The sequence below is a fragment of the Pseudophryne corroboree genome, chromosome 2 (assembly GCF_028390025.1).
Source record: "Pseudophryne corroboree isolate aPseCor3 chromosome 2, aPseCor3.hap2, whole genome shotgun sequence".
Classification (NCBI taxonomy): domain Eukaryota; kingdom Metazoa; phylum Chordata; class Amphibia; order Anura; family Myobatrachidae; genus Pseudophryne; species Pseudophryne corroboree.
Genome location: NC_086445.1, coordinates 513,891,273 through 513,903,159, shown reverse-complemented (window position 1 = coordinate 513,903,159; position 11,887 = coordinate 513,891,273).

Here is an 11,887-nt window from a genome sequence, read left to right as displayed (position 1 = left end):
AAATCATCTAGTCAGCTAGTAATGGAATATCCTGAGTCCATTTCTGTAACAACGCCTGCCATTGTACATGCTCCACAGAACTGATTATAACATTGTATAAATATTTCACTCTGTAGTTCTTCTCAAGAAGAAAATATAACATTGTATCAATAGATTTAATCTGAGCCACAGTAACCTTTCGAGTCCTAGTAAGGGGTTTAGGTGCATTAATAGAAAGTAAGAAATGCCACATTTGAAAATACATAAACCTATGTGAACTTGGTAGAGAAAATTTAAGGCATAGCTCCCGAAAGGTAAACAAAGAGCCACCTGGATCAAAAACCTTACACGATAAATCCAACCCTTTTGCTCTCCAAACATCAAACAATGAGTTCGAGAGTGATGGAGGAAATGATGGGTTTCCCCATAGGGGAATAAAAGGGGTAACATAAGGATTGGATTTACAGCGCTTATTTAACCCAAGCCAAGCTTTGTACGTATCTGCAAATAAAATATGATTCCGAATATTTAGTGGGATAGAAAGCCATTTAGTTTGTAAAAGAGCACTTGGGGAATAAGGGGAGAAAACTGCTAAATCCAAAGATAGATCTATGTATTGGTCTTTATTAAGTAACCAAGCACTTATATAACGGAAAAAAACTGCTTGAGAATATGCTTCCAAATCAGGATATCCCAGTCCACCTTCACTTTTAGGAGTAATAAGTTTAGCTCGTGATATTCTCGGACGCTTATTCTGCCAAATAAAGTTAGAAAATAATGCATCCAATCTCTTAATATCCGATTTAAGTATAGCAATCGGTAATTGTTGCATACAGTAAAATATTTTTGGAAAAATAATAGACCGGATTATAGCTAAGCGTCCCAAAAGAGAGAGAGGTAGATCTCTCCATGACTCAAGTTTTGTGGCAATTTTGGTGATTGTAGTAGAAAAATTTGTCGAATACAATTGGGATAAATCCGCACATATATGAACCCCCAAATACTTAAACCTAGATGGAGCTATGGAAAACGGCATTTGTATAGATTTCAAGAAATCCGGAGTAGAATTTCCCAGCAATAAAACCTCCGACTTGGATCTATTGATTTTATATCCGGAAACCACCCCAAAAGAATCAAGTAAATACAACAGAGAAGGTAGAGAGTGTTTAGGTTCAGAAAGAAATAGAAGAGTATCATCAGCGAATAATCCAATTTTCAGCTCCTCCCCTCCAATTTTAATCCCATGAATCAAGGGAGAAGCACGTACAGCCACAGCAAGGGGTTCTATAGCAATGGCGAAAAGGAGAGGAGATAAGGGACACCCTTGACGAGTCCCCCTCTCTAGCGTAAAAGCAGATGATAAAAGCCCATTACATGCTATTTGTGACTGTGGGGAAGAATATAAAGTGCGTAGAATATTAATAAAATGGGTAGGAAAGCCAAATTTCTCTAGAGTACGAAATAAATGGGGCCATAGGACTAAATCAAACGCTTTTTCGGCGTCTAATGTCACTATCATATGAGGGGCTGACCGCAAAGTGTGATTAGATGTTACATGAAATATAGCTGTGAGAACTCTCCGTACATTCACCACCGAGTGCCTTCCTGTCATAAAGCCGGTTTGATCTTTATGGATCAAAACCGGAAGAATAGGCTTCAATCTCTCCGCTAGAATTTTGGTAAAAATTTTATAATCAGTATTTAGGAGTGAAATTGGTCTATAAGACCCTGGAAGATTAAGATTACGTCCTTCTTTCGGCAAGACTAATAATGGCATCTGAGAAGTGAGCAGGGAGAGTCCCCCCATCTATAATTGAATTAAAACATGCGGCTAATGGATCAGCAATATGTGTAGATAAAATACGAAAAAATTCATTGGAAAACCCATCAGGGCCCGGTGCTTTAAACAATTTCAACCGTTTGATAACCCCTATCACCTCTAACGGGGTTATAGGAGCCATCAAAGCAGGAAAAAAGGAAACTGGGAGTTGAGGAAGTTGAAGTAGATCCCAGAAAGTAGAGGAAGGAGAGGAAGAAGAAGAGAGAGAGACAGAAGTAGAAGGGGTGGTTTCCGAAATATCAGAGACAGAGGAAGCATTTATAGGGTGTGTAGGAACAGAATAAAGATCCTCATAAAATGACTTCATTACATCAATTATGTGAGAGTCAGATTCAGTAAAAGTACCGTCTGACTTCAATAAAGGCATAATCACTGTTCGCTTCCTAGATCCATGTAATAAATTAGTAAGAAGTCTACCATTCTTATTACCAAACTTATAATATTTGGAGTTTACATTAAAATAATATTTATCGCCACTTGTCTGTAAGAGCTCTGAAAAGTGGGTCTTAGCTGTATTATAGCGAATTTTGTTCTCCAAGGAAGGGGCCTGTTTAAATAATTGAAAAGCGCTGGAAAGCTTACATTGTAGATCCAAGTAGGAAGCATTCCGCTGCCGGTTAATTCGGGAAGAATATTCTATCAATTCACCACGCAACACAGCTTTGGCCGCCATCCAAAAAGTAGAAGGGTTAGATACAGCACAGCCAGAATTATGCAAATGATATTTTTTCTACATATTTTCTAACAGTACTTTAAAACCTTTAGCTTTGATAAGATGCAATGGGAATTTCCACAAAGGCTTATTATCAACAGACGTCTTAAAATCTAAAGTAATCCATACCATACCGTGATCTGACAATGTAGGAGGCTCAATAGTTACAGAAGAAATTTTAGTAAATAAAGGTTCCGCAATTAAAACATAATCGATCCTAGAGCAGGTATTATGAGTCATGGAGAAGCATGTAAACTCTCTCTCAATCGGGTAAACTGCTCGCCATGTATCAACTAGATTGAGAGTTTTAATAAAAAATGGGACCCCTATTTTTGGAAGAACAATCGGAGACTTTGGAGCAGGGGAACGATCAAGAAAGGAGGATGAAATTAAATTAAAATCACCACAAACTATTAAAGAAGCAGGGTCATAAGTATGAAGTTTAGCTAATAATGAAGTAAAAAAAGATTTACTATATTGATTTGGGGCATACACATTACATATAGAAAAAGTGATTCCCTGTATATCTACAGTGAGCACCACAAATCTGCCTTCCGGATCAGAGGAGACAGATAAAACTTGACTGTTCAATGATTTTTTCCCTAAAATAATTACACCTCGCGATTTAGTATTATAAGAGTCTGCAGCTAGTAAATCCCAACCTAGCATTTTTAGTTTATTTGCTTCCGGAGCTTTTAAATGGGTCTCCTGTAGACATATCAAATCTATAGATAACTTGTTGAGATACATAAGTAATCTACGTCTTTTCGCAGGCGTATGGATACCCCTAATATTAAGTGATCCTATCCTGAGAGGCATTATCACATACAGGTCTATAAATCATCTGATACTGTTCAAATCCGTAAAAAGAGGGTTAAGGGGGAAGGTAAACACATAAGGAAGAAATAAATATAAAATAGACAGACATATATAACCGAATACTATGAGCAGTACTAATTTTAACCAAACTGGACTTCCAGCAATTGACTGCTATCTGCAACACTAAGGTCACAAATAGTAGACCTAGTAACATGGTAAATCAACAAAGAGATAAGAAACGGCACAGCTCCGCTCCTTCATTACATATTAAACAGATGGTAGTAATTACAGATAAACTAAAATATATAGTCTAAAAAGAGATATCAACAATACTATAGCCGAATAACCTCAAGGGTGCCACAGAAGTGTGGTATGGAATATAGCACCCCCTAAGCGAGAAGGACACCTCATATATACGTATATTAACATAAATAATCAGGGCAGTCCCATTCTCACTCATCCACATCATCAGCAATGTCACCGTCTTCCTTTGCAGAGGACTCTTCCTTAAGAAATGCTGCCGCATCTTCCGGAGTCGTAAAATCAGAGTACGATGCACCTGTAAATATGCGGAGACGGGCGGGAAAAACATGATAAATTTCCTATTTGCTCGAACCAGGGTAGTGCAGACATCAGAGAAAGAACGTCGCAGTCTAGAAAGTTCAACCGAAAAGTCTTGATAAATACGAATGTTATGTCCTTCCCACTGAATAGGATGAAGTTTACGAGATGCTTTCCATATAACTTGCTTATGCAGAAAATTTAGGGTTTTAAAAACAACCACTCTTGGTTTCTGTGCAGTAGCTTTCGAGATATCTCCCACTCTGTGAACACGTTCTATAGAAATATCAGCACATGCTGCTTCCACGTGCAACAACTTAGGAAGGGTAGTACGGACAAATTGTTCCAAAGGGATTCCTTTAAGTGATTCAGGGAGACCTGTAATTCTTAGATTTTTCCGTCTGGCTCGGTTTTCAAAACCATCAAGCTTTTCTGCCAAGCGTTTATTATCAATTTCCAGGGCCCGAACAGATTTTTGTAAAATAGTAACATCATCCATAGTATCACTTAAATGCCTTTCTGTGTCTGAGACACGGCTGGATAGAGCTTGCAACTGAGACGTGATATCGGATACTGCCTTTTGTAGCAAAGGCGCCAAAGTGGACTGAATAGCAAGAACCATATCCTCATAAGAGGAAGAGAGAGTACCTGATCAGCCTGTAGCCAGAGAGGGGTCCAACACAGGTTCCGCTATAGGTTTCTTATGTACCGGCGTCCCCGGCGCATTATCGCCGTCCGGCGCCATGTTGTGGTCTCCCCGGCGCTTCTCTTGTCGCGGCGGCTGTGGCGGCGGGAGCACCTTAGGAGAGGAGGATGTGCTCAGGAACTTGTCCATCGTCCCCTCTATCCTACGTGGGGATCGGGAGCGGTGTCTTCCCTTGGCAAACAGGGCTACGGCAATGTCGGATGAGTTGAGGAGCGGAGCTGTCAGGAGAGGCTGCTCACTCTCCCATGCCGGAACCGGAAGTCCCCTGATGGGATAGCATAATTACTCTATACCAGTGGTTTCCAAACTTTTTTGAATCATGGCGCCCTAGAATATCAGAATTTTTTTCACGGCACCCCTAGGACAAAAATTTCTTATTGAGAAATTTAGAAGGAAATATTACATTAAGTAGATCGCATTTATATGTCATCCTTAGGGTCAGTTGTGTGGTGAGGGACAAGATTTGCTTCTGTTTGGCCACATATTTTATGACTGGCAGCCACCAGCACTGGTTTTGCCTATTATATTGACCATGAATAATTTGAATTGGTCCTGGACCACCAACCCAGGGCACCCCTGAAAGTGTCCCGAGGCACCCCAGGGAGCCACGGCACACAGTTTGGGAACCTCTGCTCTATACAATAGACCCTTCTTTCTAGAAATATTGAATCAAATTTGTTGGTTGAGTTATGTAGTTTCAGTATTTTAATAGATATTAACTAATTAGTATTTTATTGTGGATATTTACATCTATGAATGTTTATATAGATATATTATTACACTCTTGGCACTTTATATACATGCATATATGTGGTGATAACATATTTCACTTTTGTTACAGATGACGGGTTGCTGGCGCAACTGGGGGAGTGAGCTTATGGAGCCGGAGTCGGGGAAATCCTGGAAGTCCCGCATGCACTGCCGGAGGACTACACTTGCGGGGGAATGTGATAGGGTGTGAGAATCAGAAAGTGAGAGTAGCAATCATTTACATGGCAAAACCAGGTTGATTATGCCATATAAATGATTGCCACTTTAAAGGAACAGGAGAACTCTCACAAAATCTCTCACTTCCTGATTCTCCCACCCTATTACATTCCCCACCACCTGGTATTGTTATATAAGGTAGGATTTTATTATTTACTATTTGTTTGTTGCCTGAAGATGGGTAATAAAGTTCAAAATGTTGCAAATGGCGTGATGTGAAAATTGTCTTTTTATATTGGAGCTTAGACTGTCTGTCTGTCTGTCTATCTATCTATCTATCTATCTATCTATCTATCTATCTATCTATCTATCTATCTATCTATCTATCTATATATAGAGAGAGAGAGGGGGGTCACTCACCTCTCAAACAGCCTGTGCGGCTAGACGAAAAATAGGCGTGGCTTCACTGGATGGGGCGTGGCTTCGCGGATGGGGCGTGACTTTGCAGGACAGGGGCGTGGCTTTGCGTCCCGACCCCCGTTTTTGACACATCAGGAGTCCGGGAGATGCGGCCTGGCCACAGACACTGGAATTTCTTCAGTGCTGACTTCAACATGGTGACAGGAGCCGGGTTGCTGCACATAATATTACAGTGCAGCACCTGGCTCCTCTCATTGAGCAGGAGCCAGCACTTTGGTGTCACCCCTCGGCGGGTGACACCCTCAGCGGGCCGCAACCCCCGCACCCACCTTCTGACGCCACTGTATTTATATATATATATATATATATACACACAGCTAGTAATGAACTAATTTAGGCCCTAATTCATCAAATCTGATCGCAGCAGCAAATTTGTTAGCTACTGGGCAAAACCATGTGCACTACAGGGGGGGGGGGGGCAGATATAACATGTGCAGAGAGTTAGATTTGGGTGGGGTGTGTTCAAACTGAAATCTTAATTGCAGTGTAAAATATAGCAGCCAGTATTTACCCTGCACAGAAACAAAATAACCCACCCAAATCTAACTCTCTCTCTGCACATGTTGTATCTGCCCCCCTGCAGTGCTCATGGTTTTTCCCATTAGCTAACAAATTTGCTGCTGTGAACAGGTCTGAAGTAGGCCCTTAGTCATACCTCTCAACTTTTAGCAGTAATGAAGAGGGACTCGGATATGGCGTAGCCATGCCTGCCTGGGAAAAAGGGGTGTGGCTTCGTGGTAATGCCACGATCATGAGCCATGCCCCCCTTTCCCATCACTCTGGGGGCATGGCCAGCGCTCTGTGAGTTGCTGGCATGCCCCCAGTCCCTATCCTATCCGTGAATAGATGCTGCTGCGTCTATTCACTGCTGCTCTACTAAGCAGAGCAGCGAGTGACAGGGCCTCCCATCTGCACCCCCTTCACTGCTGGACACTGCGGCCCGTGGGATGGACAGCGGGACAGTCCCCAAAAAACGGGACTGTCCCGCGAAAATCAGGACATTTGGGAAGTATGCCTTAGTTCAAAACAAAACATGGCACTACAGGACTAAATGCTGAAATTTTTAAATCCAAAAAAATATTATATTATCCATACCCAATGGGCATAAACCAGTCATGCTACACATGTCAATGGTACATATCAAGGCAAAAACTGTTATCACATGCAAAACATCTATGCAACATGTCGGGACCACAGCGGGACCCTTCCTCGGGACATGCAGATGCCCAGTATACACCGTAAGAGAGACATGACTCTCCTATGATGTGTATACTGGTCACCTGCATGTCCATTGAAGTGTGTTGACATGTTTTTTAGCATGACTAATTTATGCCCATTGGCTATGAATAATATAATGTGATTTTTTTTGGATATAACAATTTCAGCATTTAATCATGTAGTGCCATGTCTTGTTTTGAACTAATTAGTTCATTACTAGCTACGTATATTTTATATAACAAGGGCACACAGGCAATTGAACATTTTATATGGAGTGTCCGATTTTCTATGGATTGAATATATATATTTATATATATGCAGCTGAACCCCGTGCTGTCACATAGATAGTCACATATTAACCGGGGATGGTGCGGTACTCATGGCTGTGTAGGAGAAAATACACTGATAGATCCACTATGGTTATCAACGTTTCAATCTTTTTTTTTTTTTTTTTCAAAAGTTTTTTATTGACTGGTGAGTTAATAGTGAAACAAAATTTGTGGTATGCATTACATAATCAATACAGCATAGATATATTAATAACAATAAATATAAATATATTTATAATTATACTCAGTGGAAGCCCTAGGTAATAGTAGTGTTGAAACAACAATAAGGGATGTGTACTGATATCCAGAATGTGAGAGATTTAGTTGGTATATTTAAGCGACATAGAGTCTTAGGCTCAAAAGGGGGCTGCGGAGTCCAGGGTCTCAAGTAAGTACCATTTAGTGTCTTTGAAACATTTCCGCAGGGCCTCCTTTGTAACCTGGGGTAGGGTCTGGACATAGGGCAGCCAAATATGGAAAAATTTCTCGGTCAGTTTGTCTTTCTGTAAAGCAGTATTGGTCCAATCTAGATGGAACAGATGAGAGATCCTAGGGTGTAATAGTGAGATGGGGGTAGGATCGGTGGAGATCCATTGTGAGAGAATCGTCTTTTTGGTGGCTGCTGCCAGTTTAATTAATAGAATGCGTTGTCCCTTGGACAGGTCGGGAGTGGGTTGTTTCGGGGATATGCCCCAGAATGCCCATGTCTTAGTGATGGTAAATTGTAACTGTAAGTCGGTTGTGATATATGATTGGAGCGCTTACCAGAGTGTACGTACCTTGGGGCACGACCATAGACAGTGTACAAGGTCCGCTTCTGGGGCAGTGCATTTGAAACAGTGAGAGGAGGGGGCTGCTCCGATGAGGTAGCGTAGCTTGGGGGTAACATATGCTCTATGTAGGATTTTCTGGTGCATTTCTGAGTATGAAACTGAGCCTAGTGTTTTATCTAGGTAGGTGTTGGCCTCCAGAATCCGTTTCATCTTGAGATCTGGGAATTCTAATTTCCATTTTAGGAGGCCTGTTGAGCTGGATTCCACATCTAGTAGGGTGCGGAAGTGTGTGTATATGAGTGCTGTGGGAAAATTGCTATTCGGAGTGAGTCGTAATGTTTTGTCCAGGGCATGGGAGTTATCATGTATGGATAACGAAGATGTAGTCTTTTGTACATAGCTACATGCCTGAAGGAAGGGGAAAAATGGGATTCGTAAGGATGGAAAACGTGTCATAATTTGGGAGTGTGTAAGTAAGGTCAGAGTTTCGGTATGTAAAAAATGATGAATGAATTTTAGACCTCCATCGTACCAAGTCTGAAATATAGAGGAGGTATTATGAGGCTTGAATTCTGGGTTACCCCAGAGAGGTAGGAATAGTGAAGAATATTGTGATATGTTTAGGCGTGAGCGAATCTGTCGCCAGGCGACACAGGTAGAAGAGATAAGTATATTGTCTGCCACACAGTGTGGTATGGAAGTAGGGGTGGTGTGTAGCAAGGATACCAAAGTCTGAGAGGGAGTAAAAGATTGTTCCAGCTGCGTGTTGGCGTATATGTCCCGACCGCCAATCCAGTCTAGAGCGATCCTGTAGTTGGCTGCTAAGGCATATGAGTGAAGGCATGGTAAATTTAGACCTCCAAGAGAGCGGGGTTGGCGTAGTTTGAACAATGAGAATCTAGGGTGTTTATTTGCCCAAATAAATTTGGACAGTGCTTTGTCCAATTGAGCTAGCATGTGTTTGGGTGGGATCAGTGGGAGCATCTGTAATACATAAAGGAAGCGGGGAAAGCTTATCATTTTATATAAGTGACTCCTGCCAGTATACGTGAGGGGGAGGTGGGACCATCTAGTGAAGTCTGCGTATGTCCTAGCAAATAGTGGGGGGAAATTAAGTGAGTATAGTTTGGATGGGTGATCAGGGAATATAATCCCTAGGTAAGTGATGCAGTTGTTTGTGGCCCAGTGAAATGGGAACGTGTCCCCCCAGCCAGTTTTCATTGAGGGAAAGAAAGCTAAGGCTTCTGTTTTGGAGTGATTGATTTTAAAGCCAGAGACTAGTTCGAATGAGTTTAGGATGTCAAGTAAGTGTGGGATGGCTTTTCGGGGATTGCTAAAATAAAGCAAAATGTCATCTGCAAATGCTGAAAATTTGATTTCGTGATTGGCCAATGTTATACCGTGCCATCTGTTTTCTCCACAGAAATGGCGAAGCAGGGGGTCCAAGGCCAAATTGAATAAGAGGGGGGATAAGGGGCAGCCCTGTCTAGTACCGCGATATAAGGAAAATAGTCTCGAGTTGTGGCCGTTCACCGTCAGAAAGGCTTGTGGTGTTTGGTAGATGCTATGAAATACCTTGATAAAGTCAGTACCAAAGTTTTGAAGTCTAAGTAGTCTGTCAATGTGGGCCCAAGATACTCGGTCAAAAGCTTTGTCTGCGTCACAGCTCAATACCATATTGTCCACAACGTTTCAATCTTACTGTAGATTTTTTTTCAATGTTATCCTGAAGAAAATCTACATTAAGATTGAAATGTTGATATCCATGGTGGTTCTGTGAGTTTACTTTTTCCTATACAGTCGTGAGCACCACACCATCCCTGCTTAATATATATACACTGCTCAAAAAATTAAAGGGAACTCTTAAACAACACAATGTAACTCCAAGTCAATCACACTTCTGTGAAATCAAACTGTCCACTTAGGAAGCAACACTGATTGACAATGAATTTCACATGCTGTTGTGCAAATGGAATAGACAACAGGTGGAAATTATAGGCAATTAGCAAGGCACCCCCAATAAAGGAGTTGTTCTGCAGGTGGTGACCACAGACCACTTCTCAGCTCCTATGCTTTCTGGCTGATGTTTTGGTCACTTTTGAAAGCTGGCGGTGCTTTCACTCTAGTGGTAGCATGAGACGGAGTCTACAACCCACATAGGTGGCTCAGGTAGTGCAGCTCCTCCAGGATGGCACATCAATGCGAGTGGTGGCAAGAAGGTTTGCTGTGTCTGTCAGCGTAGTGTCCAGAGCATGGAGGCGCTACCAGGAGACAGGCCAGTAAATCAGGAGACGTGGAGGAGGCCGTAGGAGGGCAACAACCCAGCAGCAGGACCGCTACCTCCGCCTTTGTGCAAGAAGTTACAGGAGGAGCACTGCTAGAGCCCTGCAAAATGACCTCCAGCAAGCCACAAATGTGCATGTGTCTACTCAAACGATCAGAAACTGACTCCATGAGGGTGGTATGAGGGCCCAACGTCCACTGGTGGGGGTTGTGCTTACAGCCCAACACCATGGAGGACGTTTGCCATTTGCCAGAGAACACCAAGATTGGCAAATTCGCCACTGGCACCCTGTGCTCTTCACAGATGAAAGCAGGTTCTCACTGAGCACATGTGACAGAGTCTGGAGACGCCAAGGAGAACGTTCTGCTGCCTGCAACATCCTCCAGCATGACCGGTTTGGCAGTGGGTCAGTAATGGTGTGGGGTGGCATTTCTTTGGGAGGCCGCACAGCCCTCCATGTGCTCACCAGAGGTAGCCTGACTGCCATTAGGTACTGAGATGAGATCCTCAGACCCCTTGTGAGACCATATGCTGGTGCGGTTGGCCCTGGGTTCCTCCTAATGCAAGACAATGCTAGACCTCATGTGGCTGAAGTGTGTCAGCAGTTCCTGCAAGACGAAGGCATTGATGCTATGGACTGGCCCGCCCGTTCCCCAGACCTGAATCCAATTGAGCACATCCGGGACATCATGTCTCGCTCCATCCACCAACGCACCACAGACTGTCCAGGAGTTGGCGGATGCTTTAGTCCAGGTCTGGGAGGAGATCCCTCAGGAGACCATCCGCCACCTCATCAGGAGCATGCCCAGGCGTTGTAGGGAGGTCATACAGGCACGTGGAGGCCACACACACTACTGAGCCTCATTTTGACTTGTTTTAAGGACATTACATCAAAGTTGGATCAGCCTGTAGTGTTTTTCCACTTTCATTTTGAGTGTGACTCCAAAGCCAGACCTCCATGGGTTAATAAATTTGATTTCCATTGATAATTTTTGTGTGATTTTGTTGTCAGCACATTCAACTATGTAAAGAACAAAGTATTTAATAAGAATATTTCATTCATTCTGATCTAGGATGTGTTAAGTGTTCCCTTTATTTTTTTTGAGCAGTGTGTATATATATATAATTATATATATATATATAGATATATAGATATATATATAAAAGTAGATAATGGACCCAGGTCAAGTCAGCTATTTACTCTGCCCCCAGTCCTCAGTCCTCTTAAGTCCCATAGCTAATGCTATGGTGCGTGTACA